The following is a 15,358-nucleotide window of genomic DNA, read 5'->3' on the forward strand; positions in this document are numbered from 1 at the left end:
TTCTTGAACTATTGTACTTTCTCCCTAGTCAACTTCCAGGTCTTTAGCCTTGTTTCTGTTAACCTTAGAGCCTTCTATGACCACTGCTTGCAGCTGATTGTGGCAACCAGTGGTTTATGCTGTGGGCTGACTGGTTCACTGGGGATAACTTTGCAATTATTGAGTCTACCCCAGTGCCATTTCCTTACTAGGAAGAAGTATAGCTGAGTTACATGTTGGTCACTCTTGTATGTGATCTTGTGACTGTCTCTCTTTCTGAACAATGTGTTGGCTACTATCAAGCCATTTTCCAGACAGAAGTCTAGAATGGACTCTGCTTCTTTATTCCTGTTGCCCCACCCATGGGGACCCAGGCAGTCCTCATATCCTGTTCTATCTGTTGTGATATGTGCCTACAAGTCACCCATTATCATACCAATTCATGGTGTATTGCTTTGTCTAGTAAGTCCTGCAACTGCTGTCTGAATGCACTCTTTCATCCTGCTGTGGGGCATAGGCTGAGATTATGAATACTGCCTTAGCCTTACACTTGGAGTCTGATTGCCATACACTAATTCTGAAGATATCCTTCACTGCCTTCTGAAGCCTCAATATCACCAGAATGCCCATACTATTTCTAGCCTGTCCTCCTCCTGAGTAGTAGATTCTGGATCCCAAGCCAAGTGCCTTTGCTGCAGTGCCCTTCCATCTTATCTGTTGGATGACTAGGACGACAATCATTCAGAGAAACTAGTGGTTAACATTAAAGCAGCTAGTAGAACATAGAATTATTTATCCAAATGTACTTGTTTTGGTGATGTTATAGGGGTGATGGTATAGTTGTAGCAAGATGAACATCTGAGATGAGACTTCTCTATCTGTAGCACTTCCCAGCTCATCCTGCAGTATCCCTAGGAATTTCCAAGCAAGGTGAGAGGTATGTCTGCAGCATTCCTTGTGTCACACCAGTGCTCTTCTTCCAATAGTCCATGGCTGGTCAATATCCTTGTGAAGGTTCTTGGGTGCATACTCAGGAAGTGTCTGAACCATCTCAACTTCGCAACTGACTCTTATACCAGAGGAGGGGTGATGGAACATGAATGAGCAGAATGGGGCTAAAATGTTGAAAGGGTGTTTTCAACTAGGCAGAATAGTCTAGGGAAAAAAATGATATGAATAAGAGTCTGATGTAAGAAAAAATGACAGCTGGATTTATTCTTGCTACTGTAAGCCCCTTATAAAATGCACTGTTCACTTCAGGATGAAGAATGTTACATTTTGTCAAACTGTGCAAAGGGTGCGTGGTCATTTTTTTTTTTACAAAGTACATTTTCTATGTCCAAATTTGATCAAGGTTTTGTCATGCTATCAAAAGGTATCCCAGCAAAATAGCAGAAAAGGAATTTTTTTATTTATTTTAATGTGTCAGTCTTATTATGTGTATTTGGTTCAAAGTAAGTGTGCTTTTATGATATTATTAACTTTTGATTGCATTATTTAAGTGCTATGTAAGGAACAGTATTCGTTTTACAGTTGCATATTTTATATTACATACAACTTTTTATATTGTGTGTTTATGGGATAGGAACATTTTAGTTAGATTGAAGCTACTTGTGCCTGTTCCTTTAAGGTAATTGGAGGGTGTGTTTTGTAATAGACTTTGCTTGCAATGGCTTTAAATGTTGCAGCACTTAAGTGTGAGTTGTTATTTTTCAAAGTCTGAAGAAGTTGGTGCAGGGCGCCGACGAAAAGCAGTATCGTGGTGCTTAATAAAATTGAAGTCGTTCGTTTATTGGCGTCTTGTTTGCTTATCCCTTTGGAATTTAAAAAGACCTGCTTCAGTGAGTTTGGCTACTTGGGTGAGTTTATCTTTGATGAGTTTTACCTCTCTGACTGTGCTTATTGGAGGTGTTCAGTTCTGTTGCTTGGAATTAGGAACTGTGTTGGCTTAGTAGCAGCTTGTTTTTGCCTTTGACTTCCAGAACAAGCATGTGTGTATTTGGGAGGCGTTTAGTCCTGCTGTTTGGCATCAGGAGCTGTGCTGGTTTAGTAGCAGAAAAGGAATTTTAATAGAAGCTGAATGAGACATTTTGGACTTGACTTTGTCTTATCTGTAAATCTTCAAACGAGTGATGCATTGATGCATGCATTTTTTTCTCTGTAATAAAGAAATTGTATTTATTGCCAGGATATGCAGGATGTCAGTAATGAAGAAAATTTTTAGCTGTAGTCTAGATTTGTCTCAAGACAGAATCCTTTTGGTTTATAATAAGAAACATTGGTAGAAAATGTTTATTTCATATAAGTAGATGGTTTACAAAATTTAGCCACATATGCCCATTCAAAAGCAATTTTTGATTATTTGAAATGCCAATATCTATGATAGACAAAAATGCTAAATGATTTATACCAAACCTTAAAGACTTTAGGCAATCCTAATATTCTGAAGTTTCATTTTCCTATAATTTTCAACTCTTCATTCTGTCCACCAGATGAAAATTGCAAAAAAAAAAAAAAAGATTAATTTAGTTTGTATTCCAAATCTGATTGTTACAGCTCAAACAATAATGGAGCCTGGCTAATGAGAAAGATCTACTTCATTACCCTGCTTATCCAATTAATTTCATAAAAATAATTGTAATTTCCATAAAACTATAAACAAACTATTCAGTATTCCAAATTACAGTTGTCCATTGCCATGACTAATTTATATCTAGCTTTGATCCCTTTCTGCGATAGCTTGAGAGGCCACACTCTGGTGTATTTATGATTGGCCATCTATTCATCCTGGTTATACTTAAAGAGGGTTAGGAATATCTCTGTCACATATCGTCTACTCAGAGGCGATCTCTACTTAACATACAAGGCCATGTCAAACCCAGAGCTGTTGGACATGCTACACTTAAAAGAAATCCCAATCCCTCAGAGCCACACACTCCAGGGATCTAAACTTTGTCATCACAATAAACAAAACATGCTGGAGAAATAGGTTCCTGACCCAGAGACTCCCCAGACTCTGGAATAGACTGCCCATACATGTCAAGCAGAGCGCCTTCTTGGCCCTCTTCAAAAGGAACCTTGATGATTTGATGGGAGATAGGAATTTCACCCAGGGGATCATGAAGCCACCCTGCTAGACAGGGGTCCAGGGAAGTAAATAGTGTGGGAAGAAATAGCCAGGGAATTGTTATGGCTAGGCTTGTATAGGCCCTAGGGCCGATAGCCTATGAACCTATGAACCTATGAATATACTTTGCTTTATATCTGAAAGAAGTATATTTCATAAAAGAGGGATTCTTTGAAATATATCTCTATCTTGTGAACAGGTTTTGTTTATGTTTCAGCGGAAGTTAAAATCTCTTGAGTGGCTATTTTTGGCATTATTAGTTTTGCAGATGTGCAGGAAGTTACATAGAACTGGATCCTCTAAAGCTCTGTAGCCTAGACAGAGGTCATCTCCTTTGTCTGAAGGAAACAAGAGAGAGAGAGAGAGAGAGAGAGAGAGAGAGAGTGCTTTAAGGTGGTCTGGGGTAGCTGAAGAAAGACATACTCTTGATCGTCTTAGTGAGTAAATGCTGCAGTCTGTCAAGCTGGATCATATGCGTAGACAAGGACATACAAAAGGGGCCATTATACTTTATTATGGACCTGATGTGGGAAGAATACAGAGGAATGAAAATGTCCTTCAGTCTTGAAGAAATAAACCTGCTGATTGGTCTGGCTAGGTAAAATGATTCCTTAGTAGCAGTGGTACGTCATGATAAAAAAAAATGGAATGTCAGGATCCCTAATGACCGAGTCATCTTTCAAAGGAGTTTTACCTATCTGGCAAGTGCAAAAATCCACTGAAATTCCTTGACCTGGAATTGAACAAAGGCTGTGGCAGTAAGAGCACCAAATCCTAATGATTAGACCACAAGGGACCCCTTTACAGGCAATATGATGCCAACATCATAGGTTCATAGATATACTGTACGCTAGGGTAATGACCAGACCTCCCAACCGTTCTGAATTACTCGGTTTTTACCGAGTTTTGGGGTCCAAATGAAGGGGTGCCACGATTCCCGAGTGGCACCCCTTCATTTCCGATTTTTTTTTTCTTTTGGTTTTCTAAATTTTTAAAATATCCCTCTGTTGGAGCTGACATCATCACATGTGCAATGACGTCAGCGCCATCAGGCTACCAGCCAGTCGGAATTGAGCTCAAGGAGCTCACATCATCATTTCCGGCTGGCTGACGGTTAAGTTAATGGCAGGAATTGCAAGCCGCGAAGCTGAAAAACAGAAGAGGCGGACAGAGCCGGGATTAATGGCAGCAGCAGCAGCATGGGGAACAGACAGAAGAGGGCCGGGGAATGGATACAGCGAGCCCAGGGAATGTAATGTAAGTAAGAGAAATTGTGATAGTTGCCAGAAAAGACTCATATTTCTTACCTACTTTCAGGTTAATATAACTTTCTTGTTTTTCTTTTTTATTGCAGTGTTTTTATACTTAAATAGCTTTCTTAGAGTTGTGAAAGCACACTGAAAAGTCAAATGCAGTAATTTATTTGAATTATGGGAAAGTTGCGACATAACATTTTTATTTAAAGTAATGAATTTAGGTCAACTTTTTATTAATATTGCTTGAAAAATATTCTTTGAATTTCTGATATGGGAATTATGAATACTTGTCTCACTGTTTTTTTCTCTTAATTATTGCAATATTTTTCACTTTAGATATATTTTCCTGGGTTAGGGACAAGACTGCACACCCTTTGTTTCTTTCTGTGAAGCCAAAGGGTTTAACTTTTTTTGAATTATAGGAAGAGATGAGAAATAACAGCTAACCTTAAGAAAACATGGCAAGGATTTATTATGAGAGCTGCCAGAAAAAAAGTGCAGGGAAAGTACCAGTTTTTAAATAGTTTATCATTTTTTCTCATTTCCTATTATTTTCTTGCAGAGTTGTATCTAAATTTTTTATATTTTTTCTTGGAGTTCTGTATTAGGACCATAAAGCAAACCTTATGTTTCCAGGTGTGAAGCAAAAGGGAGCTAAGAAGTAGCATATTTAAAGTAAGGAAAACAAATCAAGGTTTTATCAAGAGAACTACTAGAAAGAACTTGTGTAAATGTTTCAGATTTTTACTTTCTTCAACCAGTCCATTTTAATTTATTAAGTCCAGTAGCTCTCTAAGTTTTCCTTCTCTTGTGTGAATCTGTACGTAAAGAAATAAAATGATTAATGAATAATGCAGATGTGGAATAATATTTCAGGAGTATCAGTTCTTTCCTTTGGATTGGTATCTTAATGTCAGGTCACTGGCATACTTTGACATAACATAGTTTGTATACTTCTTCACTGGATACATTTTTTTGCCATAGTCTGTAACCTTTTTATTCCTTCTTTCAGCACTAAAATGGATTTTAATTCTCTGCTTCATCTGCCAAAGCAAAAAATTATTTTAATAATGTGAAATGGCTCCCTGTGAGTATAATAGCTTTAGGCTGTATCTCTGGAAAGATGCTTTTTGCTGGTATGCAAAACTACTAAACTTGAGTACTTGTACTTGCTCTAGTAAAGTGGCGGTGGGGTTCATAAGACTCTAATTCTGTGGGGTATTCTGACACACATAATTCCTCTTTATATATGGTATGTCAGTCGTGATTTATATATCATAGTAGGGGCAGTTTGCCCTCTCTAGGAGCACTATTTGTATTCAAGAATTAGCGTTAACCACTATTGGAGTGAGAAATATTACCTGTTAAGTCAAGTCTGGGTTATGTTTGACAGTTTATTGTTAATTTGTGTTACATATTCTTGAACTTATTTTTTTATATTTTCTCATGGAAGGTTGTATTCTATTTAGATTGTCTCTAAATGTCTCTTGCCTCTGCCACTCTTTTTCATCTGAGACTGTGGAAAATCACTGCAGTGCAGGATTGAATTCATTAAATGACAGGCATTTGAATTTCAGACCTCATATTCTTCAGAAAATAAATATTAACACAAAACCTTTTATTCTAGCAACTTTCCAAGTTTATAAGATTAGTATTTTAAATTTGTCCCTATTTTGGGGCTCTATTCCCCCATTATTGGCTTTGTCCATGTTTTTGTGTTAAGAGGTTGAGAGCTATGGTGAGAAGCGAGAACTGAATTCACTAAATGATAGCCATTTAAGTTTCAGTCTTCCTATCTTTCATGAAACTGCTGATTTGGCATAGTGGTATGTTGCTCTGACTGTAGTGTGCATGGTCCTGCGTTTGATACTTGCCAGTGGAATGTATTGTGGTAACACAACATTTTATTCTAGCAACTTTCCAAAACTGTACAAGCAATGTTTAAAATGTATCCCTGGCTTTTGGCCTTTTGTACCCCCCCCCCCCCAAAAAAAAAAAAAAAAAAAACTGAAATTGAAAATAAGTGCGAGAAGCTGTGCAAGATGCCTATGGCTTACACTACTGTCATTCTGTTTATACTGTGGGTGTGTGGATACAATGGAAGTAGACTTTTATGATGGAAATGTTCTGAATTGATCATTATTGGTTCATGCATTTTGTTACATTGCCCACAGCTTTCTGGAAAAATGTTCAAACAAATGTAACATGCACTCTGTCTAACGTGTGTTGTATTATACAAGGAATATAATTTAATAAAGATAGGAAGGTGTATCACATGTTTCTTGTTTTGTGTGCAAGCGGCTAATGATTTGAAAACAACCCAAAGGTAATCTTTATCCACCACTGGCCAAATGCATTTTCTTCTCTGCCCTTGAAACTCACATTCATTAAAGAAGCATTAAAACCCACACCACAGAAGATTTAATGCCAAGTCTATTTTCATTGTGACAGTGTTTTGTTTAGCAGATGTCTATTGGTGTTTGTGCATTGGGCTGTAAAATGTAAAAATAAAAATCAAATAATCATTGTATTAGTAAAGCAGTATGCATGCACACTTTAGTGTTTATGGTAAATGGGCGAAATAGTCAGGTAATGGGACATTGGAATGGCTGCAGGGGGACTCTGGTGCCATATTTTGGTTGTCTGTTCTTCAGCTTGCATTTGAAAGTTGGTATCCCATAATTCCTTTGGAGTGGGTGGGGTTACGTAATTATGTATGCAAATTAGATGTTAATCAGCGTACAGATTTGTACCTATTTTTCATGGGCCTTGTCCAGATTTTTGATGATTCCAGGTTGAGAGGTATGGTAATGACTATCAGGACTTTTATAAGCCTTGTTATGCAACTCAACCCAATTATGTACCCATGTAACATGGACATCTATTTGGAGGGTTATGTTAGTTGAGCGGTTGTTAAAGCTTTAGTGAGAGGTATGTTAATTAGGTAATATTTACTGTCAGCCTGTGTCTACCAGAGACATGGGGGCTAGACTGAGGGTCAGCATTTGATTTCCCATCCAATGGTCAAGGTTACACTTGAAAAGTGTCAGGGATAAAGTCTACTTCACATGGATAGGGAGCCTATTTCAGAGCATGGAATACTTTGCAACACATATCTGTCTCTCCAACAGGCTCCAGTTGTGCTGCAAGCAAAGTTTAAATCCTTTGATCTAGTCTTTCTGGTGCTATTCATTTTGCAGATGTGCAAAAGTTCCCTAAGGGCTGGATCTGAGTGTCTAATATGCCAGGCGTAGATTACCTCTCAGAAACCTGTAGAAGGCTGAGCATAGAGACAAAGCTTTAAGGTGGTCTGTGTAGGACAGTGTGTTAATACCCTGAATTCTCTTGGTGGGAACCTCTGTGGGAATTTCAACTGTTGCATATCCCTAGTCAGGTACATGCCGAAGGGTGCATTCGACTAATTGATGGGTGTGATAATGGCTGAATAAAGTGGTACTATAACTTACTTGGACCTGGATTCCATACCCTAACATACAAGTTAGGTGACATAGAATGATTTTCTTACTACCTTTACTATGTGTTGGTCAATGGCCAGATTACTGTCTGCATATGCTCCCAGATCCCTAAGTTCTAGGTCAACTCTTAGGAGTGTCTTATCGATGGGGTAATTAACCTGGGTGGATTTTTCCCAAAAGGCACTATAATGCACTTATTGGTGTTGAGTTTTAATCCATGGATTTGGCACCAGTCTTTTGTCTTTCTTAGACCCTTTTGCAGGATGTTTGTGTTATGGGAAGAATCTATGATAGCTCCCAATTTGCAGTCATCTGCAAACTAGGTGAGCCAGAGGTACATAACATTAGCCTTGACCTCTGAGAAGTAAATGCCAAACATAAATGGACCTAGTACTAAGCCCTGAGTTACTCCACTAGTGATCAGTCTCTTGGTAGATGTGGTCTTATTAATCCTGACTTCTTGTGTCTTATCTGTGAACCATCTGGCAATATAGTGAGTTATGTAGGGTTTTATGTCTAGTTTGTCAACAATCCCTGACTGGAGTATTGTATTGAATGCCTTAGCCAGGTCTAGGTAGGCAGTATGTGCCATTTTCCCCTCATCCATTGTCTTGGTGAAACCTCTCAAAGAAGTCTACTAGGATAAGTAGACATGACCTTCCTTTGACAAAACAAAAACTGGTGTGGGTCCAGTACTTGTACATTGCTAATGTCTTTGTTCATCATTTCCATGATAATTCATTCATGGCTTTCCATATTAGATTAGTCAGATTAATGGGTCTGTAGTTTTCCAAGGCCAGTTGATGATCCACCCTTGTGAAGAGGGAATAAAGATAGCAGTCATCCATTCAGGTGGTAGTCTGTTTTGAGGCTGTAGCTGAAAAATGACTCAAGTGGTCCTGATAGGTCAAGCTTCAGACTATGTAGGAGGAAACCTGAGATTGTCTGGGCCCATTTAGGTATGTTTTTGGTATCAGTGAGTGCTGCAATGACCTGGTCCCTGCTAATAGTGGGGAGGGGGGTTGCTAATAGGAATTTCACAGGAGAGGCAGGGGAAGAGTGGGAGGTGAAGTTTGAACTGAATTTATTAGCCAGGAGATTAGCTATGTTACTCTGCTTAGTGAAAGTGGAACCATTTACCACCAGTTCAGTACTATGCCATGTGTTACCTTTAAGGTTTTGGGCATAGCTGTAGAAGGTCTTGTAGTTGCCTTTAGCTAGAAAGCCTATCTTGACCTCATATTTTTTTCTTGTTGCATTTAATTAGTCCTCTTAGTTTCCTGTTATCAGTGAGTTCTTGTTATTATGAGAGTTGATCTTTCTGATTCTGACCATGAATTTTTCCTTTTGTTATATATCCTTTAGGGCTAAGATTCCATCATTGTGATTTGTTTTTGGGGTTTATTTTGGGCTTAGTTCTGGTAGGTACAGCAGCCTCCATGTAGCCATTTATATGGTTGCACAGGGTTTCTGTGAACAATTCTACAAAGGTTGCTGTGAACTCGGGGTTCAGAGGAGCATTGAACATTTACAAACTGTCACTTAAGAGGATGAAGTTTGCTTTAGAATAGTTCCTAACTGTCACAGGTTTTGCCAGGTTTTCCATGTTAACTTTTATTTTGAAGGGGACTGCTTTGTGTTATGACTTCAGTAATGAGCTCATGACACTATTGCACTGCAGAGCTTTCTCATATTGGTGAGTACTAATTCCATTGTGTTTGAACTGGTTATAGTGCACACTATCTTGTCAAAGGCATTTGTGTTAATAAGGTCCAGTAAACATCGTGCCTGCAAACTGGAGGCAGTGCATGTTTCCAAGTCTATAGAGGGGTGATTGAAGTCTCCCATAAATAGGGTATTTGGCTGGATGTTGGTGAGTGCCTCCAACTGGTCTAGGTATGTGTTATGGGATTCATGGGGCATAGATGGAGACCTATATCTTAATAGGCGATGGCAAGGGACTTTATCTATGGTGCTTTCCACGTGGATGAACTTCAGAGTATCATTCTGTTTAACTGATCTAGAGGTATACTTGTTGCTAATGTAGATCGAGACACCTGCACCTTTAGTTCCTGTCTGTACAGCTAGCTAATGGTCTCAATGTGTGGAAGGCACCGTAGCCTTTAACTGCTGGAGTACTTTCTGGGGCTTTAATCCATGTCTCTGTAATGGCATATAATTCCAGACCTCCTAAATGTTTCACACAAGGCTGGTTAGATGAAACAATGCAGTTAGCTCAGAGGATTACGTTCTGTCAGCCATTTGCACACTGCTTCATATACTCTACAGTGTGATTCCGTCAGCCATTGTTTGCTTACTGTGTGATTCTGTGTAAGTCTCTTAATCCAAATGTACTCTCAGGCTAAGTCTGAAAAAAGGGCTGTGGGGATCAGTACTCTTCCCTGCTTAACAAATATGAATCTATAAATGATGCTATGAAAACATGCTACGCATATGGTAGAGTTTGCTGATACTTCAGTATGTCACTCATGCACTTGGAGTAGCTGCAAAAGCTGCCTAACATATGTGAATTGATCTGTATATACTGTGAGATTCAAGTTATGGTGCATTTTTGATATACATAAAACTACACAATAGCATGGTAAGCAAGTCTCATTGATACAGTGAGTTATATGATGCCTTTCTTAGGGTACAGATAATATTTGTATTTCATTGAAGAGCGCCATATACCCAGGAGAAAAAAGTTATGAATGGCATAAATGTATGAAAATACCAGTGGCGGCTGGTGACTTCAAATCAAAGGGGGGCTGCAGGAGACAGGTGAATCGGTGGGGTCAATGGGAAGGGGTGTGGCCAACTAGAAAGGGGAGGAGCTATGCTCAAAACCACAAAAACTGTAACTTTAATTAAATACACTGCCCTGGGTGCCAAACCGTCATTATGAGAGTCCAATCAAGACAAAATGAAGTGTAGAAGAAAAAAAATATTTCAATGCATTGGCTGCATGACAGCTTACTTAATATCTAGATGGAAACAAAAAGGTTGTGAGGCATGAAAAATAAATTACTTTTTAAATACATTACTGGAATGCTAGTCTAAATCAAGTATAAGAAAAACAAGCAGCACTCAACTCAAACCACTTCTCCTTGCACTGCAGTTCTAATTATAATTTATATTCAGCTTTATTAAAATACCAAGTAACATGCTGAAAGTAGCAATCTCTGTGATACCCCCATTTGTAAAAATGTTTCTTATCCAAAAAAGACCTGCTGCCTGACAACTATCTACTTGTTTCAAGGGGAAAACATGATTAAAGTAAAAAATGAAACGCAAACAAGAAACAAGCTCAAGATACATTGCTTACAGGATTACTATACAGGTAATGGACCACACATGATAGATTGGCATTCTGTTTGGTTTACAGGTAAAGCCTGCAAAGATGACTGCAAGTCTCCAACAAATGTAATGAGCTTCTTAAAATAATGTAATCCTGTCCTTTATTACAAATACTGGGCCGGATTCACAAAACCTCCGTGTAAGACTTAATATGTCTTACTCGGAGGCTGCAGTTGAATGGTATGACGTCAGCGTGCCACGAATATTCATGAGGGCATGCTGACTCATCCGTAACTCTTACACAGACTGAGTAGGCAAGCAGGGGGCGTGTCTGATTGCCAAGCAGTCTAAAAGTCCACGCCCCTGCAAGCAGACAAGAGCGAGTCCGCTCAAATGTACTTGCACCCAACACCACACTCCCTGACGCTGTAAACCCCCGTCAGAGTTATAAAACGGAAAACAATTATTATTTTTTTTAAATCCACGATATAGCTGCCCGTATTTGCACTTGTTTGCGCGGGTGTGCCCATTGCTTAACCACAGTTAGCAATTGTGACATTGAAGAGCATATAAGAACTACTTATGCAAATTAATCCAAATAGCAATAGCGTAATGGTAGAGCGTATGCACAAAGAGAAGGCATTCACGGTTCGAGTCCCACCACTCCCCTTCTTATTTATGTTTTAAATCAGTATTTGAAATAATACCAGACAAATATGATTAAAATTTTATTAAAAGCAGTGACATGGCCAATGTATCAGCGAACAAAATATATATTTTGAAAAGACCCAGATATATAATAGCCTGCCGTTAAGCAATGTTTTACACAGCTAAACACAGGTGCCCATAGTTTAATAGCGCTATACCCATCTAAACAGAGGTGCCCATAGTTTAATAGCGCTTCACCCAGCTAAACAGAGTTGCCCATAGTGTAATAGCGCTTTACGCAGTGCAATAGAGTTGCCCAATGTTTAAAAACGCTTTACCCAGCGCAATGTATTTGCGCGGATGTGCGCGCCGCGCCAACCAGGGCACTGTAGGGCACAGGGGAGCAACGTAGAGCTAAGTTGCTTAAACACAGCCACACCCCCTAGCCTGTCTAGACAGTATTAAAATAAAAGAATGACAAGGTTTGAACCCAGGACCCTTTGCATCATAATCAAAGTACAGAACCACTAAGCCATGACAACATAGGGGAAACAGCCACTATTAACATACATAAACTTAGGAATGGTAGTTTAACCATTACTAAGCAGGTCTGCAGTCAGCCGAGAATTTTACAAAACGGCCAATCACAAAAAAGTGCAGGAAATGTGGCATATTTAAGCCACACAGGCGGGAATGAATGCCATAACTGATTGTAGCTCACATCTGTGGTCAGAATGTCTGGTGTTGGAGAGGAGCTTCCGAGCAGAGATGGGGCACTGAGGAGTCCAAATACATGGTTTGGCTCCTAGTCCACCGTCATGAGGCAAGACTCCTGCAAGGCCAGTTCCAAGGGACAGAGTACAAGGCAGAGGCTTGGAACCGGTTAGCTCGTGACCTCACCAGTGCCACAGGCGTTCCCCGGACTGGTGAGCAGGTCCGTCACCACCATGCGGACCTGAAGAGACGAAAGGAGGACTACCTGAACCAGTGGATACAGGAGGCCCGTGGGATGCGGGATGCCCCACAACTGAGTATGCAGCCATGGAATGCAGTATGTAAGGATTTAAAATGGAGTATGTATAACAGATAGGAATGTCTCAATATCCCTTCATTTACTTTACAGCTGCAGGTGACCGTGTTACAAATCAGCAAGCCTATGCCGATAGGCTGCTAAGGCTGCGCCGCCAGGCAGGTTAGTGATTATTCTGCATGTATTGTTATATAAAATATGGGAGAGAGCATGAAAGAAAGTGTTGTAGTCCAATAATACAGCCATACAATGGACTGAATAAGTCCTCTGCATGTACTGTCAGATAAAAACATTAGAGAGGCAGAAAAAGAGTGTAGTAACCCATTAAGAAAGGTAACAAATGTCTGGAATAATATCTCTGCAGGCACTGTCATATAAAATAATATGTGAGTGAACCCTGAAAAAAGTGTGCTAACCTATTAATAAAGGTATAATATGTCGTGAACATGTCTGCCATATATACCATTAAAACAAATAAAGGAGTGAGCCTGTGGAAAAGTGTGCAATGTCATTAATAAAGGTCTAAAATCCAGAATGTGTCTGTTTCACTTAGTATGAAATGTTGTTGTACCCTTGCATTATACAAATAGTAATGTGTTAGAAAGTGCTGGCAACCCAGAGTTCTGCAGTCCCATCTAAAGTGGGTGATGGAAGTGCTAGTAGCTGTGAAGTAAATATACAGTCCTCAACAGTCAGTTACTGGCTGGTATGCATAAGTAAATCTGGCACACGAGTAGCATGCTAATATGTTCCCCAGAAATGTAAGTGTGCTTCAATAAATGCAGGGTTCTGTACAATTTGAAGTGAAAATGAAATGTGAAAACATCCAGATATGTAGATAAAGAAATATAAATGCAACCATGAAATATGTAGCAGTAACATCTGCATCCTGGACAGTTAGTATGTGAGATATAGGTCAAGTATAGATTGAACTAGCCAAACCCACTACACAACCTAATGCATGGTGGCAAGTGTAATAATACATGTAGGGAATATACACCTGCAGTCACTAGGAATGTAGTGTAGTGTATTGTAAAAGTGTTTATAAGATGTTAACGGAGGTTTTTTCTACACCCTACTGTTTGTGCATAAACCATGCAATTCCACACCTCAATGGGTATGTGTAATCTTAAATATTTGTCTGGATATATGTCCTATTGTTCTATAAATATTTGCACTCATGTTGATGCATGTGCCCTGTTCAAACACCACGTTCATGGTGGCCTGTTGCTACCAATCATCCCTGCATGCGGTTGGAATAACCACTGTTGTTCAATATATGCATGTGTTGTGTTTGCTGTTCAACTGTTGGAACTGTGGTGTGTTGGGTTAATGGGAATATTACTGCATGCTGTTACAACTAATCTGGAATGATGCTGTTGTTTATGTTGTAATGAAACACACCTAATCACAGAACGTATGGGAAGGCCGGTCCCAGCGGACCTACCTGTTCCTCCTCAGTTGGCGAGTGCACCTGGCACCAGTGGCTGTGGTGCCCAGCCCGGACTCCCCTCCTCCGTTGGTCCTGTGACACCTTCGGGTGGAAGCGCTGCAGGGGATGGGGCTCATCCCCCCCGTGCAAGCGTGGGCGGAGAGGGGCCACCCGTCAACCTTAGAAGGGTCCGGGTTGTGGTGCGTAGGGAGATCCAGCATTCAGTTGCTGATCCCCTATGCCAGCTTGATGCGAGAGTGGCGCATCTCACGGGTGAGCCTGCCCATCCTACTCAGCCCCCAGCACAGCCATCTCCAGGGCTGTGAAGGTGCAGTGGTGACTGCCCATGGGTGGGGATCTCAGTTCCACTGTTACCATCTGTGGACTCATGGGCTTGCGATTTCCAAACAACCTTCCCCGTCAATTGTGTTCACCCACCCCATGTGTCAAATTCCGCCCCTGTATGCGTCTTGTTTGTCTTGTCTGTTTACCTCCCCAACCTACCTCCCCAAATATATCTACTTCCCCTAACTCACTTACCACTCTCACCTGAAAAAAAAAAAGGGCAATCTGTACCCGAAAAAAAATTACGCCCCATACATAGCTTCCCATTTTGCACACATGTCCATAGGACATGTACACTGATAATTCTAATTGGCAGTGCAGCGAACTATGTTGTCCTCACCCCTCTCTCAGGGGTGGAAGATCTCAAAACTCACTCCAAATTTTCAACATATGCACAGCTGTTGCTGTTAAAGAAATGGGCAGCTATGGGCCTTCCCTACACCCTTCCTGCACATCCCGAGCTTGTTTTCCTACTGTCTGTCCTACTCTGTGCCTCCTTTTTTCACCACATTCCTATCTCCCCATTTTCTTTTCTTTAAAAGAAGTTAGTGTGGGTGTTAGCGGGACTAAGCACTTTTAAGCAGTAGTTAGCGGGGGTGCACGAGTGTGAGCTTGTGTGCGCTTAACTAAGCATTGCTAAGCGTCGTGCAAACCCGCACCAACTTGCTTACAACTGCTTAAAAGTGCCTTTGTCACTCTGTATGACAAGGCCCTTGTATTGCTCAGCAGCAAAATAAAATAACCTTGTCAGTCTCAAACTCCACACCT

The sequence above is a fragment of the Protopterus annectens genome, chromosome 1.part1 (genome assembly GCF_019279795.1).
Source record: "Protopterus annectens isolate FY-2018-M chromosome 1.part1, PAN1.0, whole genome shotgun sequence".
Taxonomy (NCBI): Eukaryota; Metazoa; Chordata; order Ceratodontiformes; family Protopteridae; genus Protopterus; species Protopterus annectens.